Source organism: Lissotriton vulgaris, chromosome 10, assembly GCF_964263255.1.
Source record: "Lissotriton vulgaris chromosome 10, aLisVul1.2, whole genome shotgun sequence".
Taxonomy (NCBI): Eukaryota; Metazoa; Chordata; class Amphibia; order Caudata; family Salamandridae; genus Lissotriton; species Lissotriton vulgaris.
Genome location: NC_141698.1, coordinates 223,201,843 through 223,224,756, shown reverse-complemented (window position 1 = coordinate 223,224,756; position 22,914 = coordinate 223,201,843). Strand labels below are relative to the sequence as shown.

General features: G+C 44.1%; 1 protein-coding gene across 4 annotated transcripts in view; it reads left to right on the top strand.

Moving 5' to 3' along the window:
* Positions 1 to 22,914, top strand: part of LOC147685008 (uncharacterized) — a 2,279,237-nt gene that overhangs the window by 550,851 nt on the left and 1,705,472 nt on the right. The gene's annotated exons all lie outside the window — the stretch shown is intronic.

Genomic DNA, 22,914 nt, shown 5'->3' with positions numbered 1-22,914 from the left:
TACTCGAGCGAATACGATCGCGCAACGTAAACATCCGACGCGCTTACGCTGCGCGACCCGGGGCGTGCCCCCGGGCGCGCCCCGGGCGCGTAGCGTAAGCGCCTCGGGTCATGTGACCAGAAAATAACACTTTTCATTGGTTCATAACAGTTTTAGTTTCATAATGATGAAGCCCCTGGTCTTGTGACCTGAAAATAACACTTCTCATTGGTTCAGGACAGTTTTTTTTTCTAAATGATGAAAGACCCCACCTTTTTTCCTTATTCTGACTTTGTCCTTTGACTGAGGAAGACCTGTTTGTAGCTCTCTCTACTTTTTTGCTCCAAATAATGGCTTCAGTAGTAGCATCAGCTGGTGCATCTGCCCCACCACCACCACCACAACCACCAAGAGGACCAGCTCCAAATTATATTGGTGGTCAAGAACAGGAGGAGGAGGAAGAGGAAGAGGAGGAGGGGAGAAGAAGATGGCTGCCAGAAGAAAATACCCCATACAAACCCAAACCACACATTGTATGGGAGTTTTTTTCAATCCCAGAGGGGAAAAAAAAGGTGAATGCGCCCAAGGTGACTTGCCTAATCTGCAATGATGAACTTTCACGGGGCAACCCAAACAAAAAATATTCATTTGGTAACTATACCATGATTCGGCACATGACCAGAAAGCACCCAATCAACTACTCTCGTGCAGAGTTCAGGGAACTGGCCAGTAACCTCCCCCAGTCATCAAGGACCCCCTCCCAAAGAAACCAACCCACTTCATCGGAACCAGAAACATCCGAGGTGATGCCTTGCATTCAGCCGAGATTTGCAGATTTTAAAATCACTTGTTCTGCATGTGGCAAGCTTATCGCCTATGGCGAAAAAAGCGTTAAGCTCATCGTCCTTGCAGGTGATAATCACAAGTGCCCCAAAAAGAAGTCATTTTTTGGGTTTTTTGTTTTTTTGCTCCAGTTGAGCCAGTTTCAATTCCCTTTTTTTGTTTCTCCCCCTAAAAAAATACAAAAAAAAATATAAAACTGTTTTGAAAAGCCAAAAAAAGTTCAAAAAGTTCAAAAAACACAAAAAAAATATAAAACAACAAAAAGAAGAAAAAAAAGTTCTTTTTAGAACTACCTCCAATTTCTAAATCAAAACTTCATTTTTTAAAAACGCTGTCACCTTTTTTCATCATAGTACGCTCCCCGGGCCGCTCCCCGGTGCGCGCACCGGGCGCTTCCCCCGCGCAAAACGAAAAAAAATAAATATTTTAAATACCCCGCGGGGCCCTTTTATAGCCCCCACATCAAACCTAGGGGGTCAAAGGGGTCTATCCCTGACGCCTTATGGTCATTTCCCCCTTTGTTTTAGCCACCTCTTATGTCTCGATTTTACCGAGACACAAGATGGCGGCCGCTCTGGACTGTTTCGAATGTTTACAGACACTCGAGAGCCAATCAGCTTTCTGCGCGCAAGTCGCGTGGCGCGCCTGGAGCGCTCTCCGGTGTGCGCACCGGAGAGCGCCTATAGATATATATATTTTTTTGAACCTAAATTACTCAAAATCCACTGGAGCACATATCTTGAGACATAGCAAAGGCACATCGGGCTACCAGTCCCTACAATTTTGCCAAGTTTGATGGAAATCCATTCAGCCGTTCGGGCTAAAAGTGAAATCGACCGCCCTATGGAAATTAACATGGGGAAAACGTGTTTTGGGACCCCCCTTTTATCTCGGCCCCCGCTTGACGTATCCCCCCCAAACTTTCAAGGAAGAACCGGAGCTCGACGAGGCCATTTTCAGGAAATTTTCAGGCAGATTCGTCAACCGGTGCCAAAGTTATTCCAAATAGAATTTTGAGATTTAACATTGAAAAAAATCCTAACTATAACTACCTACTGGCGACCGCCAGTAGGTAATATATATATATATATATATATATATACACCTGGTGATGGGTTGTTTTTTAATTAAATGGATTTATCCAGTAACCATGTTTTAACCCATTTACACCAGCGTATTTGATAAAATTGGCAGTATGCTTTTACACGTAATGTAATCATTTGCAAGATTGGGCCTATGGGGATTTATCCCAAAACTTGTGTTCTTGTTTTCACAGCGCAATCCTATTTCAGTGTCATCACAATGTATAGTATGTTTACTATGTTTATTGCGCTTTGATTCACACTCCCATGTTGATTGGCTTAGCCAATTGCACGAGCACTTAAAATTTCTGCCATTCCCCTCTGGGGTGCCATGTGACCAAGGCCTCTGGGAGGCCGAAACGTTATGCTGTCCGTTTGCAGAATAAATTAATTTTTTACTCACGGAAAAACTGGGTCTTCTTTTCTTTGGCGGCGCTGCGGTGATATTGAGACTACGGCGTTGTTCGTGAGAACCTGTGTGGATATATATATATATATATGTATATATATATATGTATTTATATATGTATATATATATTCCACAAAAGGTGCTCAACAAGTGAAGTGCCACACACGACGTTTTCTTTACCCAATTTTTATTCAGGAAGCTGCAGCGAAATCAGCGCCATTCATTCGGCCTCGTCTTTTCAAGCCTCTTTATGCCAAACGCGTTTCTGGAGTCTGTCTCCCTTGCTCACTGGCAGGCATGTGGAAAACAGGACCGGCTGCACTTTGTTTTTTCACCAACATTCAAGTTTGTAGTCCCGCCCTCCTCGGGGGTGTGCTTGAGATTTGCATGATGGTATATGCAGTTCCAGGTAAGTTAACGCTATAGTAGCGGCAGTGGTCCCTTGATTTCCTACAGCAAATTACACGTGCCTTGAAAGATGCTGTTTAAGCTTCATGCTTGTGCTTCCTGAAAAGGTGACGTCGTTCCTTATTGTTGCTCTATGCTACAAGCAACAGGACTTGCGCTTTCTGCACCGGGGCGACTTCGTGACCAAGAGCGGGCCACTTAATATTCCACAAAAGGTGCTCAACAAATGTATACCATCATGCAAATCTCAAGCACGCCCCCGGGGAGGGCGGGACTACAAACTTGAATGTTGGTGAAAAAATGAAGTGCAGCCGCTCACCAGTCTTCCCTATACGTATCCGCAACACACAGCATTTGGTTCACCTGCGGTAAGGCAACGGCGCTCTATCTGGAGGTGCGTCGCTGCGGCGGAACCACGCCGTTAAATATTGCCACAACATCTTCCTTGTAGAAGAGATCAGCCGCACACCAACAACGGAGCTTGCATTCTTTATTAAAAACCCACGGCAAGTCAGGATTGCCGTGGGTTTTTAATAAAGAATGCAAGCTCCGTTGTTGGTGTGCGGCTGATCTCTTCTACAAGGAAGATGTTGTGGCAATATTTAACGGCGTGGTTCCGCCGCAGCGATGCACCTCCAGATAGAGCGCCGTGGCCTTCCCGCAGGTGAACCAAATGCTGTGTGTTGCGGATACGTATATGGAAGACTGGTGAGCGCCAAAGACTGTCTTTGGTATGGACCTAGAGTCAGCCTCGAAAATGGGTTGCTTGGGGCACAACGAACTTTGCATTTTTATAAACCAGGACAAAACTAACTTCGAAATTAAGTACCCAATGGAGGGTTGAAAAGGCATTCAAAATGGTGAACCACAAGGACCATAAGACATTGTAAGCCAAGAGAGGCGGGGACAAATCTACAAATCAAGCATAAAGCGGCGTGGTTTCACAAAAATGAACATGGAAGTTACGGCGTACCTTTGAGAAAGTTCGAGAGAGAACGAAACATGTCAGGATTGCCGTGGGTTTTTAATAAAGAATGCAAGCTCCGTTGTTGGTGTGCGGCTGATCTCTTCTACAAGGAAGATGTTGTGGCAATATTTAACGGCGTGGTTCCGCCGCAGCGACACACCTCCAGATAGAGCGCCGTTGCCTTCCCGCAGGTGAACCAAATGCTGTGTGTTGCGGATACGTATAGGGAAGACTGGTGAGTGCCAAAGACTGTCTTTGGTATGGACCTCGATTCAGCCTCGAAAATGGGTTGCTTGGGGCACAACGAACTTTGCATTTTTATAAACCAGGACAAAACTAACTTCGAAATTAAGTACCCAATGGAGGGTTGAAAAGGCATTCAAAATGGTGAACCACAAGGACCATAAGACATTGTAAGCCAAGAGAGGCGGGGACTAATCTACAAATCAAGCATAAAGCGGCGTGGTTTCACAAAAATGAACATGGAAGTTACAGCGTACCTTTGAGAAAGTTCGAGAGAGAACGAAACATGTCAGGATTGCCGTGGGTTTTAATAAAGAATGCAAGCTCCGTTGTTGGTGTGCGGCTGATCTCTTCTACAAGGAAGATGTTGTGGCAATATATGTATATATATATATATATATATATATATATATGTATATGTTTACATTTTTCTTGGACATTTAGGCATTCCGTCTTACATTCACTTATTATTCCTGCCACTGGTACATTAAACATTGAAAATCCTCATATTCAGTAGGCACTACGGTTACCAAATCCAATGATGAATTCTCAGTTCTTGAGTTCTCTTAACTTCACTGAACAAAAACATTCATAATACAGGGAAAGGCGAGGGAAAAAGTAAAAAAATAAAAACTGATATTGGGTAAAGAATTTAATAATCAGCTGACATAGGACCCGCGTTGACGCTAAGAGCGCAGCAGAGTAGCAGGGCCTCGGACGCGTTCTTTCTGTTTGCAGCAAAATTAAGGCAGAAACAGCTAATCCTTTATAGAGCAAAATGCCTTTCCATCACCACTTATAGGGCAGGGATATGAGGGTACAGTAGAAACAATAAGCTTCTAGTGGTAAAGAACAACTTAATTAGAAGACTTCTGATGGTACCTAAAGGTACATCCACAACATTTTGCCAAGCCGAATTGGGTCTGGAGCTTATCAAGGACCGCATTTGCCTTGGCCCCTTGTGTCTATGGGCCAAGATCTGGTTATCAGAGGATCTGTCTTTTTCAAGAGATATCATCTGTAGTGTAAATAAGATCCCCTATTTCAATTATCTGAAACTGAGGTTTCACGAGATTGGCTTAGGTAATTTTTTTGAAAATCCACAAAAGATGACCACCAAAGCAGAAGACGCTATTAAATTTGAATTTTTTACCAGGGCTAACTGGTGCCACCTGCACCGCCTGGGATACTTTGGAAATCTGTCCCTTGGTCTGGTTAACCCGTTGAGCACTCATTTACAGTTTTATTTAGTGTTTTGCACAAACTCACAAAATAATTTAGACCTTACAAGGTGTCAGTTAGGCGCATTGCACTTTGTTAGCTTTCCCATGTCAAGGAGGTTAGTTGGCTAAGCTCACTCCATGCCCTTGTGACAACTTGTCTAAACAAAGTACCCTGCACCTCTTATAATTTTGCGCAGTTTATAAGTCATTGAGAGCAAGGTTTCTGCTGCCCGTATCGAGAAAGCAACGCCGTGTACTTACAACGGTTTTAGAAATTTGCATTCACTAGCCACAAGCGACATCTGTATCGCGGTCCTGAATTTCATCAAGGTTTCACTTGCTGTCAGACAGCGTAATGGGTAAAACTTGTAATAGAGTGCCAGGCATTGCAATTATCATGTTTAATTAATTGAAATGTTTTAACTCCTCCCGAATAAGGTATTTATTAGGCCTGCTTCTCCAAAAATATTCTCTTACGCGCACACGTCTCCCCTCAAATTATAGTGTGTTAAACCGAGTGGGAAATAGCTGGGAGCTATGCACTAGTTCAATGATATTTATAGTTTTAAAGATTTCAATTTTCTTTTATATTTTTACTGGTTTATGTATACTATTTCCCTATTTACTCCAGATAACCCGGGTTACATGTCGGACCCTTAGGAACCCTCTCGCAAGGGTTCTCGATTTGAGGTTTTTGTCTCCCTGGTTTTGGCTGTAGTTAAAAGGCTGAACTTTATAAATTGATTTCTTATGTTGGAAAATGACTATTATATGCACAGTGGCATGAAATGTTATGGGATTGATTATTTTTTATGTATTTAAAAAATTACTTGGCATGGTGCACTTTTATGGTTCATTGAACCGAAATAAAGTTAATATCTCATAAAACTGTAGATAATCCATTGACCGTGGCATTGGATGTTATCATTGTCTTACATGGCAATTCATAACCCCCTTAGTCGTACATCTTTACAATTTATTGTTTTATGTTAGAAAATTCCAACTCACTTGATTCACTCCACTGAAATGTATTGTGTTTTTGTTTAACAAATCCATCATAGCATTAGCTTTACCTGCAAAGTTTGTGAAAACTTTTGAATAGAATTTAATGCCACCTAAAATGATCTCCATTCATCTATGTTGTTGGGAACCATGGCATTAGTAATATTATCTACCAACTTATCCTTTGATCTTAAACCACTAGAATCAGTGAGGTGGCATAGGTAAGTAACACTTTACACCTTTCATGTGCATTTTTCAGATTTCACTTGTAAACTATTGGTATTTAAAATCTCCAAATTGCTTAGTCTATTGCCATGTTCTTTTTTTTCCATGGCAGAAATTAAGATATTGTCTAGGAAATAGCATACCCCCTTTGTATTTTCAAACAGTATCTGCATGAGTCTCTAAAACACAGACGATACTGATGCCAACCCAGATCGCATGCATTTGTATCCAAATGCACCCAATACTGTAACAAAGGAAGTTAAATATTGCGACAGTGGATGCAACTCTATTTGATGGTATGCTGATGACAAGTCTTTTTGTAGAAAACCAGTTACACTTCTCAATATTAGCCAACATTTCATTTGTGTTAGTTAACAGGTGTCTGTCTACCCATATGGTGTTATTTAAATTCCGGATTTCTACTTCAAAACGGATTACTGATCTTGCTTGAGCAACACAACTACGGGCGAAACCATTCCAATGATGCAATTTCCTCTATTAAGTCATTAGCCACCAACTTCTTCGATTCCGGTTTAACTGCATCCGTCACAGCAAATGGTACATTTTGTACATTGTGAAATTTGGCTTGTACACCTCATCTTAAATTTACCTTATGTTTGAAACCCTTGTGTTTTTCCAGTTTGTTAGTGAACATCTCTGGAAAGTTTTGAGTAGCTCTTCTTTATTTACTAAAATAGTTTAGCCTATTGTCCCTGAAATAGGTTGCATACCCATGGCAGCATTTTGTATTATTCCTGAGCTTGGTGCCCCATTCTTTGCTACTTCTACTCTACCACTATTTTTTCTATCTTTTTGGGAATTTAGCTCTAAAGAATCAAATGATGTGATGGTATACTGGACTTCAGAATCTACTAACATTAAGAACCCTTCACCAATGATTTATTTTATCCTACACTTAAGACCTTTTATTGTCAACTGTCTTTCTTTGTTGTGAACGGTTATTGGTAACAGACGTTTCAGGCTGTTAACATCCTTGTCAACTAAACTAAGTTAATATTAATCATCATTATCCTCCATTTCACTTTCAAATGTCTCACTCAGTGCAACAGTTGACATACTAATTGTCCTGTTACACTTACATACTCGTGCATAGGGGCCAAGTTTTTGCTTTTCATGCAAGTTACATTTCTTTACGGGCAATACTTATCCGTGGCCCAGTTGCTTGAACTACCACAACATATGCAGGAGTTTTTAGACTGTAAGGGCCATATGTATCAAGCCTTTTGCGATTCGTTAAGGCCGAAATTCGCAGAATTTCGGCCTTAGCGAATCGCAAATGGCCTTTTTACCGATTTTGGAATGTATGAAAAGTTAGCAAAATAAGGAATCGCAAAAAATTGCGATTCCTTATTTTGCTTAAGCATTTAAGGAATCACAATTTTGCGATTCCTTAAATGCTATGTATGAAGCTTTTTATAATTGCGATTTCAGGTTTAGAAATCGCAAATTACCACCAACTTGTAGTTGGTGGTAATTTGCGATTTCTTGTAAATATGCACAATTGTGCATTTGTGGGGGTGGCATATGACGCACATACATGCCCATTGGGCATGTATGTGCACCATATGCACACACATGTAATTTACAGGGGTGCAGCAGGGTGTCCTTAAGACACCCCTGCACCCTTGAAATAATTCTCAAATTGTGATTAGCAAATTGCGAATTCGCAAATTGAGAATTATTTCACAGTCATTGCTCTGGGCCTCCTGGCCCATAGAAATGAATGGGAAATTATTCCTTATTTGCGAATTAGAAAATTGCGAATTCGCAAATAAGGAATGATTGGAAATCGCAAAAAAATTCCTATTTTGTACATACATACCATTTAGTGATTTCTAGATAGCGATTCATTAAAATTCGCTATATAGAAATCGCTAATGGTGATGATGATACATATGGCCCTTAGTCTTGTTGTTATTGCTCGGGTTTGATGTGCTAGCGCCATCTTTCCTGCACCTAACTTAGGTTCAACACTATTAATTTGCTGGTTTATCATCGCTTTCTGTACAACGCTCCACAGATTTAATATTAGCATGATCATTTGCATGTGTGAATTTCACACACTATGATGTTAACTCTTCCTTACCAGACTTATTTGAAGTGTGCATCATCATTTGGCCATGAATGTGTTCATGTTGGTTGCCAGTAAATGCACAATTCACCAGTAAGGCCCGAGGCTTGTGGCTAAAGTAGCAATAGATTTATTTTCAGATTGAACCCTCTAAAAGTATTTGCAGCATTATATTACATTTATCTTTTTCCCAAAATATAGTTCCAACTGCTTTAATCTTTTGGCATACATGATAAACCTGGTCATGTTATCTCCTCTTTTCAGATTTTTTTAATCCAGAGGAGCTCAATAAACTCTTAATCCGTTCTTTACCCAATAAATGTAATAAGTAGCCTGTTTTCTATTATCTGCATGTCTTTCAATCAGCTATTCTTTTTCCGGCAGTGAACTTGATGGAAGAAAGAAATGAATTTGAGTGAAAAAAGAAGTTAAGAGACTGTTAAACACTTGAAACAAAAAAATACAATAATAAATTAAATCATTCGCTCTTTTATGCCTAAGGTGCAAGGATCTGTAGATTTGTTGACCAGCATTGAGACAATATAATGCTCAAGGAAGTCCTATCAATCTGTGCAGGATTTCAGGGTCTGATTGTATGGAGAGGGCTTTACAGGCTTTGGGGCACTCACTCGATGGAAAATTCAGGGGTCGATTTCTATCTAGGCAGGCAGCCCGTATCTCTGTCAGGGAAATTGAGTAATTTTCTCAGTAGCCATGACGGAAGCACATCCCCCAAATTTAAAGATGATGGCCAAGCTGGCTGTAATTTCTAAAGCATCTTCAGGAACTGCCATCACGGCGATTCCTGTCAATGCTCTGCCTTTTGGTGCAGGGCTACATCAACATGACTGAGCCCTGGACCAAACTGTTTCCCTTTATATGTTCACAAAGAAAATCTGGAATCAGGATTTTCTTCTTTAAAATACATTTTTTTAAATGATTTGCTTGCCATGGGAGTGTTTAGTGGTTTTAACTGCCATTTAACCCCAGGGTTATCCTAGCGATGACGGGCAGTGAAAACTGACCTCTAATTGTGCCCATCTGATATAGGTGGACTGAATTAGAGGTCTGCCTCCGACGACTTACTCCACAGGGCTGTCAGAGAGGTTTAATCACTGTGGGGACAGAGAAGAGTCTGCAGTGATTAAACCTAAGTTCCGCTCACATCTAAGTTTTACAGGCGGACCATAATCTTGTGGCCATGGAGTACCTGTAGTGCCATGATATAAATTGGTCCCTTAGTGTTGCCTGTGTATTGGTATTAACAGTTGATATTGAAAGAACAAGATATGCTCTGGCAGTGGACTAATGTAGATGTTAAAGAGGAGGAGGCAATATTGGATATTTGAGGGATCCCTTCATTTGAGAGAATAGATGCAGAGCAGAAGGGGGAGTGATAGTATAAGAGATCTGTTAGACAGGAAGGAAGCAATCCAGTGAAGGACCGTGCCTTGTATTCCTGTAGTTTCAAGTTTCGAGTAATATAGGATGATGGACCTTTCAAAGGCAGAGGACAGGTCAAATAGCAGTAGTGCCGCTAATCATTTGAATGTACTGTTGATCAAACGGTGTACCAACAACAGATACTTCAATACCATATACTCACCAGGGCCCATAAACGCACGCACAATTGGGTAAACCGCTGGAGTCAAATATTATGTTTCGAAATTTAAGATTAGTTACCTCTTATTCCTAACTAACCTTTCACTGATCAAAAAGTTCTTTCCTCTGATCGATGGACCATTAGTTGAACTAGTTGATGGCGAAATTACATAAATTAACCCTCTTTTTATTATAATGAAATGACCACAGACTCTGGAAAGGTTTAAATCTTTATCTAAATTAATTGTATGTGAAACACCTCAAAATTACAGTACAGTCACCGTCACTCATAGGAGAGAAGATTCAATTGATCAATCGTCAAACACATACTTTGTACTTTTGCAATGACTTATGCTCAGAAAGGAGAGGACAGAGAGAAAAGAACATCTGTAGATTCATGAAATTATAATTACCTAGGATGGTGTGAAGACCAACCCCCTCGCATAAGAGCTTGTAAGAGTCCCCTGGGGATAGATCAGGTGACAAAGGCTTCAGTACAGAAATCAGGACAGGACAGATGACCTCTCTAGAATACCGACGATTGCGCCCCACACCTCTCTGACACTCTCTTCCTTCTCAAGATCCTTCCGCGATCTTCTTCTTTCTAATTCTAATAATTTAGGATATCAGGCTCAGCATTCGATTCTTTATTAGCATCTCTCTCTACTCCGACAGCACCCCTGGCTCACAGCATCTCAGCATCGACGTCTCACTAAGTAACTAAAGGCTACCTCAGTGATACCTTTCGCTCTTCATGTACCAACCACCAAAGTTTCAATATCGTAAAAATACTAATTTTGATTGGTCAGGCAAGGGGGGGAAGATCATCACACCATGCTTACATATCACTCTTTTCAGTTAGCCCTTTGGTTTGGTAACAAACCTATCCCCTTAATTTTTATTCATAATTTATCTTCCTACCCGCATTCAACCCAAGAGGCCCAAATGCGCACTAGTGAGAGTCAGAAAGACAGATGTTACTTAAAAAAATAAATGGTTTCACTGTATACCACCCATCTCTACTCTAACCCCCTTTACTTATTAATACTTTCCCTGCATTAGCATTAGTAAAATAGCTTAATTTAATTTCAGTTAAGCGGGTACTTGGCAGGCGAGTCTTCAAGACTCCATATTAGTACCTTCTGCTCGTGCGCAAGAATTTCCCTCCAAGCGAAAGCTTGTTATACTGCGCAGATGCAGTTGACGCATGCGCAATAAAGATTTCCCGTTTAAAGCCATTTTAGAAATTTGTTTGAGTTATTCATGTTAGTAAACACATATGTAAACTTCTCTAACTCTCGTTTTTATGTGGTGCGCATTAGTTTTACACAATACTTAAATAATAACATGTTAGGGAGTTAAATCAGAGGATTGCTTCCGAGCAAGTCTCTTTTCTACGAGCCCATGCTCCAACACTGTAATATTGTTCCTCCCATGTTGCAGTCAGGGCAAACTCTGTTCCGACCCAGGTGAAAGCCTACTTCATCCTACAGGTTGAGAACCGTATGTAAGCAATTGCTTCAATCATTTTGGGTGGTAGAAGGGACTCCTAGGTCAAAGCCTTTTTAGGATGGAATTATTGCAATCAGCTTTGAGTGTATTTTGGAGTTGACCCGATTCAGTGAGTGTTTGTTTGCTTATAGCTTTGGCTGAGGTGAATGCTGAGTTGTTAATGCTGGTGTCCTTGAATATGTGTTTAACTTGCTGTTGTGGAAAGGTGCAGCAAGAAGCAGTGCTGATGGATGACTTCATAAGCCCAAGTTTGTACTTTATTTTACGCTTACCATTCTGTTTATTAATGGTAAACGGGTTGCTGATGTTCTTCCTCAGCTCCCTCTAAAAGTTCTTTCTTCCCTTATCTCCTGTTGTGTCTCTGGCGCGCAGCTGCCTCTTGGTTTGAGCTAACTGACGCATGGGGACCACGACCAAGAGTGCTAAAATTACTCCAGGGTAGTCTAGTGAAATTTTGAGCTGGCGAAAAACTCACTTTTTAAAAGTTCTGCTGTGGAGCGTAAGCTGGGTCCAGAAGTTCTTGGGTAGTGCCTAATCGCAGTTTCCTGCAATAGACCTAAGGTGTGTTTCGCGAATCATGATAAAAGAATATTAATACCTAATCCTCTGTGCCACATACACCTCTAGAACAGTATTAATGAATCACTGTCTCTAGAAATCACTTCCTCGGTGCCTGCTGTTTTTTATTTTTTGTACCGTGACGTGTGAAAAGTTTGTTATCCTTATTCGCATCCATCAAGGATGTTCATAAAAGCTGCAGGGGCCTCTGTCTGTAGTTACTATTGTGCTGCCACTTACACGAGCCATTCAATGGTAATTCTGTGTAGAGAACCCTAAACCAACAGAAATGAAAGCTGTGGGAGCACTTTCCTGGCATGGTAGGCCGGCAGATACATTTCCTGCAAAAATGCTTACTTGGGAGGAAATTATCACACTATTCCGATTGCATCGAGTGGAAAAGGCTCCTTCATTTAATGCAAGAAGTGTTCCCAGGCTGAAAACTCTAACCGGTCCCACCTCCCCTGTGTAATTCCCACATCAATACAAAACCAAAACTCTTCTGAAACTGCACACAAGCTTTAACCATGCCATGAGTCTTTATGGTCCTCGCCCTAGAATCCACAATATTACTGCCAGGCCTGCCTTACCTTGCACCGGGATCTTCTCCTTGCCCCAAATCTTTCCTCTGTTGTCTTTACTCTCCCTTAACTCCTATCTTTCATATTATCAGGTGCACAGTTTTCCCTTCCTCCGCCACTAGAAAGACCCTGCCCTGAAGCGCAAATATTCCCCTCACCAATCCAGGCTCTTTTGCGCTCTTTAACCCACTCCTTTAGTGCCCTTGTCAGCCCTTTCAGTTATGAGTTTTCCCATGCTCAGCAGATGCTCCCAACATGGGGGAACAAGGACAAAGACTCAAATACTATCCTTGGTGATATCACTGAACCCCCTTCACCTTGCAGAAACCCGTAGTTTCCCTGTAAACCCTTTTTCTGGCCCGGTCAATTGCAGCTGGCCTCTCTACACACTCCTGGGCAGCAGCCGTGCCCAGAACACCCCTGTTTTCACTCAGCTGTTCTTCAGCATCTCAAAGTCCCGCTTATTGGACTTTCAGCTCCTGCCCTGTTGACTGCACCAAATCATTTCCCCCTGGGTGAATCACCACCTGTAGGAAAGTGGAGTATTATGTAGGGATGCTGAATAGGCTTCAGTATGCAATACTCTCTCAATACACAAATGATGGTCCTTGGATTCACAATAACAAATCTTTAGCTCAGTCCTGGTAGAGTGGGAAAGAGTAGTCCGGCTTTACTAGAGGAACATGTGTTAAGCATTTCAGAGTAACAACATGGGAGTTCACATCTCCTTGTAGAGAGTCATATTCCTGTCTTGTTGGCAGCTGCTGGCTGACAGCCAGAGCACAGGAAAATCTGGGGCAACCTATAAGGTAGCCACTTGGGTGCATTCCACATATACCTCAACATGAGAATCAAGCCAGGAGTGATGAGGCAAGATGCTTCATACCAAACATGAAAAATTTCAGCAGTACCATATTGGAGCTGGCAACCTCAGGGGTACCCGGTTGCCAGCCTATGTTATCCTATGGACCACTGATCACTTATAGTAGCTCTACAAGAAAATACTCCTATATGGCGATATTAGCTTACATTTATATGTCCTCACCTTTAATATAATGCACCTTGCCTCCTGGGCTCAGGAGGCCTTCCTTTGGGGTGACTGGCATAAATTAGAGCTAGTGCATTGACCTTACCACACTCATGGTGAGGGCAAAGTTGTGTTCAAGCAGTTTGCACTGCTCCTGCAGTCTGCAATGGCAAGATTACTGTCCTCTATTTACTTAGGTCACTGACGGTGGCATAAACAGTGCTTCAGGCCCTGGTGACCCCTTAACTCCCTTGCCCTGGGTACCCCTGGTACCAGTTACCAGGGGTTTATAAGAGGGTTAAAGTCCTTGCTAATTGTGGTTACCAATTTACATGTATACGTTATCGGGAGGGAGCATTGGCACCGGAGCCTCTGCAGCAGGCTCCAGTGCACCCTCAGTAATAACCATCAGCATTGTAGCAATGGGGGGAGGGTAACCATACAGAAAGGACTCTTTCCTACACCACTACATTGGCCTTGCCCACTTTCACCTTGTACTCCCACAAGGCTGGCGCCAATTGCCCCAACACAGTCCATTAAACCTTTGCACCTCAGCATTCTCCCTATCGCGCCCCAGCTGGTTGCCTCCAGACTGCCATTTGACAGTCCCCCTGACCCACTTTACCACAGAGTGCTCACAAAATGATATGGCCTATCATTAAAACTCCACGCAAGGAGTACCTTTGAACAAAGCAAATCCCCATTAGCACAGTCCATACTGAACTAAACGACGCACACAACTGCTCTTCCACCTCCTCAGGCCCTTCAGCCTGTCCGTCCCCAATCCCCAACCTGAAACCTTCTGAGGCTGCATCTACATGGAAGGAATGAATGCCAAATTCTATTGCAGGGAGACCCTGCTGCCCTCAGGCATTTATAGAGGACTCCCAAAGCACGCACTTCTGATCCTTCTTCATGCCAAAAAGCCCTGCCTTAGGGAGTATAAATAGAAATGAGATTAGGAAAAGAAAGGCGATCAGTGACATCGATACTCAGCAAGAGGAAAAGGAAGAGCAAAGGCCTCAGCGAGATTTCCAGCAACGAGAAACAGGCTATGGAGGAGAAGGCACCACATGGCAGTCTGGTAACACTAGACAACAAACAAACGCAGGGGTGTAGTGGTGGCTTTCAGCCCAAAATCTATTCTAAATTCTCTTTCCTAAAAGACACAGGGGCAGCATTATCTCTTAATAATGAAAGTTGGAGTGATCACTCTTCTTCCCTCCGCCCAGAGTCTGTTCCTTATCCAAAACAACAGCAAATAGGAAAAAAAAGACGACGAAGATGGCAAGGGCGAGGACATAAAAGATAAAAGAGCAGCCCTGAGCCTGGAGGGCACCCAAGAAGAAGGGCCAGATATAAATACACTAAGGGCAGCCGCACTCAATAAAGCTCCTTGGACTCCCATAAAAGCCATAGAGAGAGGTACTCTGATAGACTTAAGTCAAGCTGCGCCAAGTTTCTCTGGCACGCCATCTGAAGTAAGAACAGGCTTACCACTTGAACCTTTAGTCATAGTAGCAATAGGAAGAGAAGATCCAAACTTCAAGTACTTGCAAAAACCTAAGGGGGAGAAACCATCTATTTCTACAGACATTTCCTCTTTATGTTCAACTGCGGAGGTTACTAAAGCTCCACAACAGACCATAACAGAGCACTTTATGAAACGAGAGGAACAATTATCAATGGTGGAAGAGCATCAATCCTCATACGGGACACAGGGAACCATAGATCAAACCTCCTCCACTCTTGAGCCTGATCTAGTTGCACTGTGGTTATCAAGTCCTCCCGGAGGAAAGGAGGAAGAACGAGATGAGGCAAGAAAAGGAACACAGGGCGGCGGGTCAGATGCTAAAAGCAAAATCATAATGACATCTGCAGGCAGTGTGAGAAATAAATATCCTGAAAACCGAACAGGAACCATCATGACCCAGGTCTTGGATGATCTAGATCTGCCACACTTGGAGTCTGATAGCAGTGGGCCCAACCTGGGGCCAGAACAGGAGCACCATGACACACAAATCACCTCTTGTAAAAGACACCCAGAATCCCATAGTGGGTACAGAACCCGACCCAAGGAAACAGACAGCCTAGACACAGGCAGGCTGTGGTCGTCCCTATTGGATACAATGCAGCTGTCTATTAAGGCAATGCAATTTCATTTGGACAAAATGGATGTACAACTAACCATCCTTAATTCAGTTGCCACTCATGTTGCTAACATTGACCATAGACTTACAAACATGGCTGAAATGATACATAGGGTGCAGGATGGAACACGATTAACGCAAGCGCACTGCACCTGTTACACCATAGTGGACAAGCTATCCACACTGCCTGTAGCGATGAGGGAGCTGGTGAGCGACATTAGGAACTTAACAGACATCGCAAGGACAAACTCCAAAGAAACCATCAAAAAATAAGTTATGGAGGCAAATGTCAGTAAAGAACCAGCCCCTGAGGGGAAGGGCAGGGAATCCCCTTCAAAGACCGACACCAAGGAGGATAGATCTAAGATCCGCTCAAGTCCTCGCTGGCTGAAAACATCAGATACCGCAGAGGGCCAGCAAAAAGAACCATCTTGGGCGGAAAGGTTAACCAGGAAGGGAAACAATGTTACGAAAGCGAGCAGCGACATAGAGCAATGTGAACGCACGCAGGAGTCAGAAGGAGAATCGCTGATAGCTCAAGCCCCCAGCAATCAAGGCTTGGAACTTGGCCAGATCAAGGAGCAGCGGACCCAAAATCGCAAGAAAAAGAGGAAAGGGAGAAATAGGAAGAACAACATAACGGATTACTTCCCTCTTAATAGACCAGATTTTGGGACAGCAAGCTTGGTCAACATCGCTACCTCTGAACACTGCTCGCAAACAAGAGATAACAAAGCGGGCCCTTCAATCACAAAGGCTTCCCAGAAGACGTCCCCCGAGGTACTGAGGGAGACACCCGAATCAGAGGTGACAGCGCACGCAGTAGAGCGATGTAAGCAAAATAGCAGCATTGAATGCAAAAATACACTGACTGGTAAAAACAGGAACCTGGTTCGGACAACTAACAGCACTGCACATACGCATGTTGGTTATAAACAGACTTCTGAGATGTCACAGCATATCCCAAAACCGGAGGCGGTAGCTCTCCGAGTAGAACAACCCACGCAAGACCACTCTGGGGGGAGAAAAATCATGCTGATTGACAGCAAGGGAAACCTGATAACCAACAATACTCTTGCACATCCGCCAACTGGACATAAGCATGCTGTAGGTGGGACAGCCAGTGGCTTTGATTGCCCAACCCCAACAGGCCAGTCAAATCGGTCCAAGCACCTTACCATCAACACCATGAACCAGCAGAGTCGAGCAATCTTATTCATCCCTGAATTCAGATCAAGAGGCAATGGGGACATCCTTAATAGAGGGAACATCTTGCGTCTGATTCAATCAATCAGGAGCTTGGCAGACATCAACTCAGCTGATTTGGAAGGAATTGAGTTCCAAATCAATGAAGAGCTATCAAAAAGAGAGATGACCAAGGCAACTTGGGTCTCAGAGGAAATGGCAAGGAGGATCCTAGCAGAGGATGCCCAATTAAAAGCCTGGGGAATTAAAATACTTTTACACCAACAACCGGGATACCCAGATCCTTTAATACCTAATAGACTAGCTGACTCAGACCATTCAAACATAAGGATCGCCCAATCAGTCCTCAAAGGGGCGCGAAGCACGGATGTGCATTCAACGGAAGGGAAAATACAGGGTGACGAACACCAACAGGAAGACTGGACTTGGTTAGCCAGAATAATAAACTCACAAGCAGAGGGCACCTGCCCCAGCTCCATCAAAGACAACGAAGATGGCACGATCCTCCAAATATGCTCATGGAATGTAAATGGTCTGGGAAATAAGATATCGGACACAGAATTTCTCTCTTGTATCCAAGGTTTTGATTTAATTCTAATGCAGGAAACATGGCAGGAAGAACCTCAGCATCTTCTTGGCTATAAGACCCATCATCTACCAGCAAACAAAGGAGCTAAATTTGGTCACCTAAAGGGGGGCCTGTCCATTTACTCCTCAATTAGCTCCATAAGGGGGACAAGAGAAGTTGCCTTCACTCAAACCCCAACAAATGGGCTTCAAATTCTTGTACTGGACATAGAAGAGAGCAATGCTAAATGAATGAAATGAAATGAAATGAAATGAAAATTGCACTTATATAGCGCATAACTACCCGGAGGACTCGCAGCGCTTTTGACTGACTGCTTGTGGCGAGCTCAGGGGAGATCAACACGCTTTTGCGAACAAGTGCGTTTTTAAGGCCTTTCTGAAGGACATACGGTTATTATTCTCTCGAAGGGAGAGCAGGAGAGAGTTCCAAAGCTTGTCCGCAGTATGGGAAAAGGAGCGACCGCCCCAACAAGCTTTATTGATTTTAGTAGTAGTTGCTAGCTGTAAAGAGCTAGAGCGCAGGGCTCTGGACGGGGCATAAGGTGTAACTATGGGGTGCAGGATTGCCGGGCCAGTGCGGTGAAAAGATTTGTGCAAAATGCACATGGCCTTGAACTGCACTCTGGCCGCTACTGGGAGCCAGTGAAGTTCTTTTAGAGCTTTCTTAGCTGGCTGCCAGCGGGGAATGTTATACAGTAGTCGGGCGGCACAGTTTTGCGTGACTTGGAGCCTATAGGTCACTGCTGCCGGGGCTCCTATGTATAGGGCATTTCCATGATCCAGGCGGGAGAGTATCAGGGCCTGGACCATGATCCTCCTCGCCTGGAATGGGAGCAAAGGGAGCACTTTGCGAAACATTTTCATCAGCCCAATACATGTAGAGGCAGTTTTGGTGGCTTGGACCGAAAAGTCAAGCGCTTTGTCAAGCCAGATTCCGAGGCTCTTTATCTGAGGTTTGGAGGGGGGAGGGGGGGGGGGGGAGGCGGGCCAAGACATGGGGGCCAGATGGATGCTAGGGCAGACGGGGGAGGGTTTCCCAACAGCATAATGCCTGTCTTTTCCCTGTTAAGTTTCAGACAGGAAGATTCCATCCACCTGGCAACAGCCTCTAGACAGGGACCTAAGGTGGTGGACAATACCTCAGAGTGGTCCAAAGAGACCACCAATTGGGTGTTGTCGGCGTAGGTAACGATACGCACACCAAAGGGGTGGACAATCCTTTCTAGAGGTTCCATATAGGCATTAACAAGAGTGGGGCTTAGGGAGGAGCCCTGGGGCACCCCACAGCTAAGTGGATGCTTGGGGGAGACTGTCTCGCCCTCAAACACCTGGAAGAATCGTTCATCCAGGAAGGAGGTCAGCCATTCCAGGGCCGCGCCCGACACGCCCAAGCCATTCAATCGCTGTAATAATGTGGCATGGTTGACCGTGTCGAACGCGGCACTGAGGTCAAGTAATATGATGGCGGCTTTTCCTCCCCGGTCCAGCACAGCTCTAGCTTCTTCCGTCACCGCTAAGAGAGCGGTTTCAGTTCCATGCTGAGGGCGGAACCCTGTCTGAGAGGCACTGAGCAGACTGTTGGACTCTAAATAATCCACTAAGATGTTGTTGACGTGCCTCTCAAGCAGTTTACTCAGCCACCGAAGTAAAGAAATAGGGCGATAGTTGGCCAAGTTGTTCTGGTCCAATGTGGGCTTTTTCAATAAAGCTTTAACCATCGCGCACTTCCACGGAGATGGGACGGATTTAGAAGTGATGGAAGCATTAAGGACATCCAAAATGACCGGACGAATGACGTCAATGACCTTAATGAGAGTCTGAGGGGGTGCTTGATCGTTGGGAGATCCCGAGGTGATCTTAGGAATCAGCCTATCTAATGTAGTGGGGTCGAGGAGTGGAAATTTGTCGAGCAGACAGGGGACGGGAGAGTCGGAGACTGTAGGGGTGGTAGGTTCTATGTCATCCTTGCCAGTGCTAAATGAGGAATAAATGGCCTGAATTTTCTGGGGAAAAAAAGTGGCAAGGTTGTTACAACGGGTTTGTGCGCCGTCTGATGACGGACGCTCAGGGGAGGGAGAGATTAAGGATTTAACTATTTTGAAGATTTCCTTAGGGGCGTTAGCGGGTAAATTAATTTTTGAGTCATAAAAGTGGGCTTGTGCAGCTTTTATTTCATTTTTGTAGAGCTTTATTGCGGCTCTGTACTCAGCCTTCCTAGGTTGTGAGCAGTCCTGCCTCCAAGCTCTCAAGTTTGCGGCAGGCTTGCTTCATTGTTCTGAGGGCGGGCGTATACCACGGAGCGACTTTGGGTCTTGTTATTGATTTCAAGGGGTTCCTTGGGAGAACTTGATCGAGGGTGCTGGAGATCCAGTTATCAAAATTAGTCGTGGCAGTATTGGGATTAGTCGCCCTCTGAGGTGGGTGTTTGGTGAGAGCCAATTCCCATTCAGGGAGCGGAAGCGAGGCCCATTTCCTTCCCCAATGCTTATTGAGATTTTGAAAGGTGGAGGGGGAGCTTATGGACCATGTGAAGGGTATTAAAAAATGATCAGTCCAGGGTAGTGGAATAGGAGTCTCGACCGTTAGACTGTCTATGTTACTATAAATGTGGTCTAAGAGGTGTCCCTTGGTATGTGTCGCATGAAAGCCCTTTTGGCATAGGTCAATAGCCTGAAGGTTAGATCGAAGACTATTGGCTGATGTGTCATGGGGGTCGTCCAGATGCAAGTTAAAATCGCCTAGCAAAGTAAAATTTGCCGAGGTGAGCACAGAATTGGCGGCAATGTCTGTCATGTTAGTGACAAAATTGTTAAGAGCGCAGGTGGTCGATAGGCTAGGATGCCAGAGAAAGTGGTGGTAGGAGAGAATTCTAAAGTAAAGTGTAGACTCTCACAGGCTAGTGTGGTGGATGAGGTGATGCGGCATTTGTAGCTATCTCTATAAATGATGGCCAGTCCACCGCCTCTGCCTGTCTGGCGGTCCAGACGTTTGAGAGTGTAACCTTGGGGAGTAGCCCACACTGTGGTCGGGTCACTTTCTAGCTGAAGCCATGTTTCTGTCAAGAAGAGAGCCTCTAGGTTGAGCTCTTCTATCAATATGGGCAATTCAGTGTGATGTTTCGGTAAAGAGCGACAGTTGAGGAGGAACATTCTCCATTTGTGTAAGGAGTGCAGTTTCCCTATGTGTGGGGGAAACATACTCCAATCACACGATTTACAGTGGGACCTTGTATTAATAGGGAGGCTCGAGTGAAGACATAGAGGGTTGGTGGAGGGACGTAGGGCGTGGAGGGAGGAGAAACTATACGTGAGGCGATTTCCTACCATGGTGTCGGCACAGTCCGAAAGCTGAAAGCGTCTGGACGCGGACTGGCGCAGACTGGCTTCTCTTTGGCGCCTCTTCGGCGCGTCTATGGCGCTCCCGCTGCGCGTCACCGCTGCGCAGGAGAGTAAGGGAATAGATAGATATGGAGAAGCTGGAGACTAGAGCGTCACCCTCCAAAGATGGCCGCCCGGCGTGGAGCAACCAGGAAGTAAGGACGCTTTACCTCCCTCCACTACAAACGGCATAAGTTGCTGTGGTGGACCGGGGAGTCAGTGTGCAATGTGGCAGGAGATAAACAATTTTTAAAATAGCATCAGCAAAAATAAAAACGCTTGCAGCAATCACAATTAACAACCAAGCGGTGGCGCAGCGATGTTAGCAATCAACAGTTCGTGCGCGAAGGACGCTGAGCCTTTATGTAGTCAGGGAGAAGGGGGAGACTAGAGCGTCACCCTCCAAAGATGGCCGCCCGGCCCGGTAAATGTTTACATTCACCCACAAGATAAAGCTAGAGGGGTCAAAATGGTGGTAAGGAAATAACAAAATTACTCTCGGAAGAGTCATCAACCAACCTTGTACTGGCTGGGGATTTCAATATGCATTTAATAGGATCACATCCGAAAGAAATTGGGCTGGAGGAACAACATATAGTGGGGAAGATTCCCACCCAGGTACAGGGCGAAAAGGTAAAGTTGACAGCCCAGACTAGGAATTTTATACAGGACATGGAGCACTTAAGCCTTGTGGTACTAAATGGTCGCTTTCTGGGAGACCAACCCCCCGAAGCAACTTATCACAAAGCCACGGTCAGCTCTATACTAGATTACACGCTGGTTACTCTACAATTGTTTAGTAGGATTTCTAGCTTTAAGATCGGAATAAAAGAGCATAGTGACCATCATTCCCAGGAAATTTCACTGTGTATAAAGGAGAGGCCCTTGATGCTCCCAGTGGAGGATCCTGCAACTATTTATACTGTGAATCTCAGGAGGCTTAATTGCAAAATTAGCCAACCGGACAAACTCCAAATCATAGCTAAGTCAATTTGGGAAAAGCAAGCAGAGATACATAGTAACGCGAAAGCCCGATTGGGAAAAAGTGACAAAACAACTAGGGGAACAATTTACCAATAGATCAAAGGGCCGAGTGCCAGAAAGTCGATCACCAAATATAGAGATTGTTAGAGCTCAACCAGGAAACCAACTCAACTATTTACCAATCTCGTGTATACCAAATCTGAGGGCCCTCAATAAAGAGATAAATAAAACTTTACGAAAGCTAAGACAAAGGGGTAATGAACCTACTCTACAAAATAACCTTGCTAAATTAAAACAAACTAAGAAGAAAACGATATGGCAAGCAAAAAGGGAAGCAGAAGAATCTTTGTGGGCTAAGCTCCTGTTTGATGCACAGACAAGTCAAAGCGCAAAACTGTGGCGAACAATAAATAATTTAGGTAAAACCCACGTGCAGGGCATCAACTCCCACATAACAGAGGAAACTTGGGCAGCCCACCTCCACGATCACTTTAACCCAAGAGGGGAAAGCTCCGGCACAACCAGGGTCAGGACAGCCTGACAAGCTGAGCACCCATGGTAACATCGGCAGGAGGTCAACAAGAGAACTGCACTTCACGATTTTGCAGATTAAAAACCGAGTAGCCAAAGGTAGGCCTGAGGGGGCACCGGGCCCTAACGGTATCCCCCCAATATTGTTTAAAGCTGACCCGAACTACTGGGCGGCTGCATTATTACAAGTGTTCAACTCCATAGAAGAAGGGGATGGCATCCCAGACTCCTGGAAAGGCTCCATAATATCCCCAATCTACAAGAAGGGTGATAAGAATAAACCTACTAGCTACAGATTTGTAGCCTTAATTGATGTCTAGGCAAA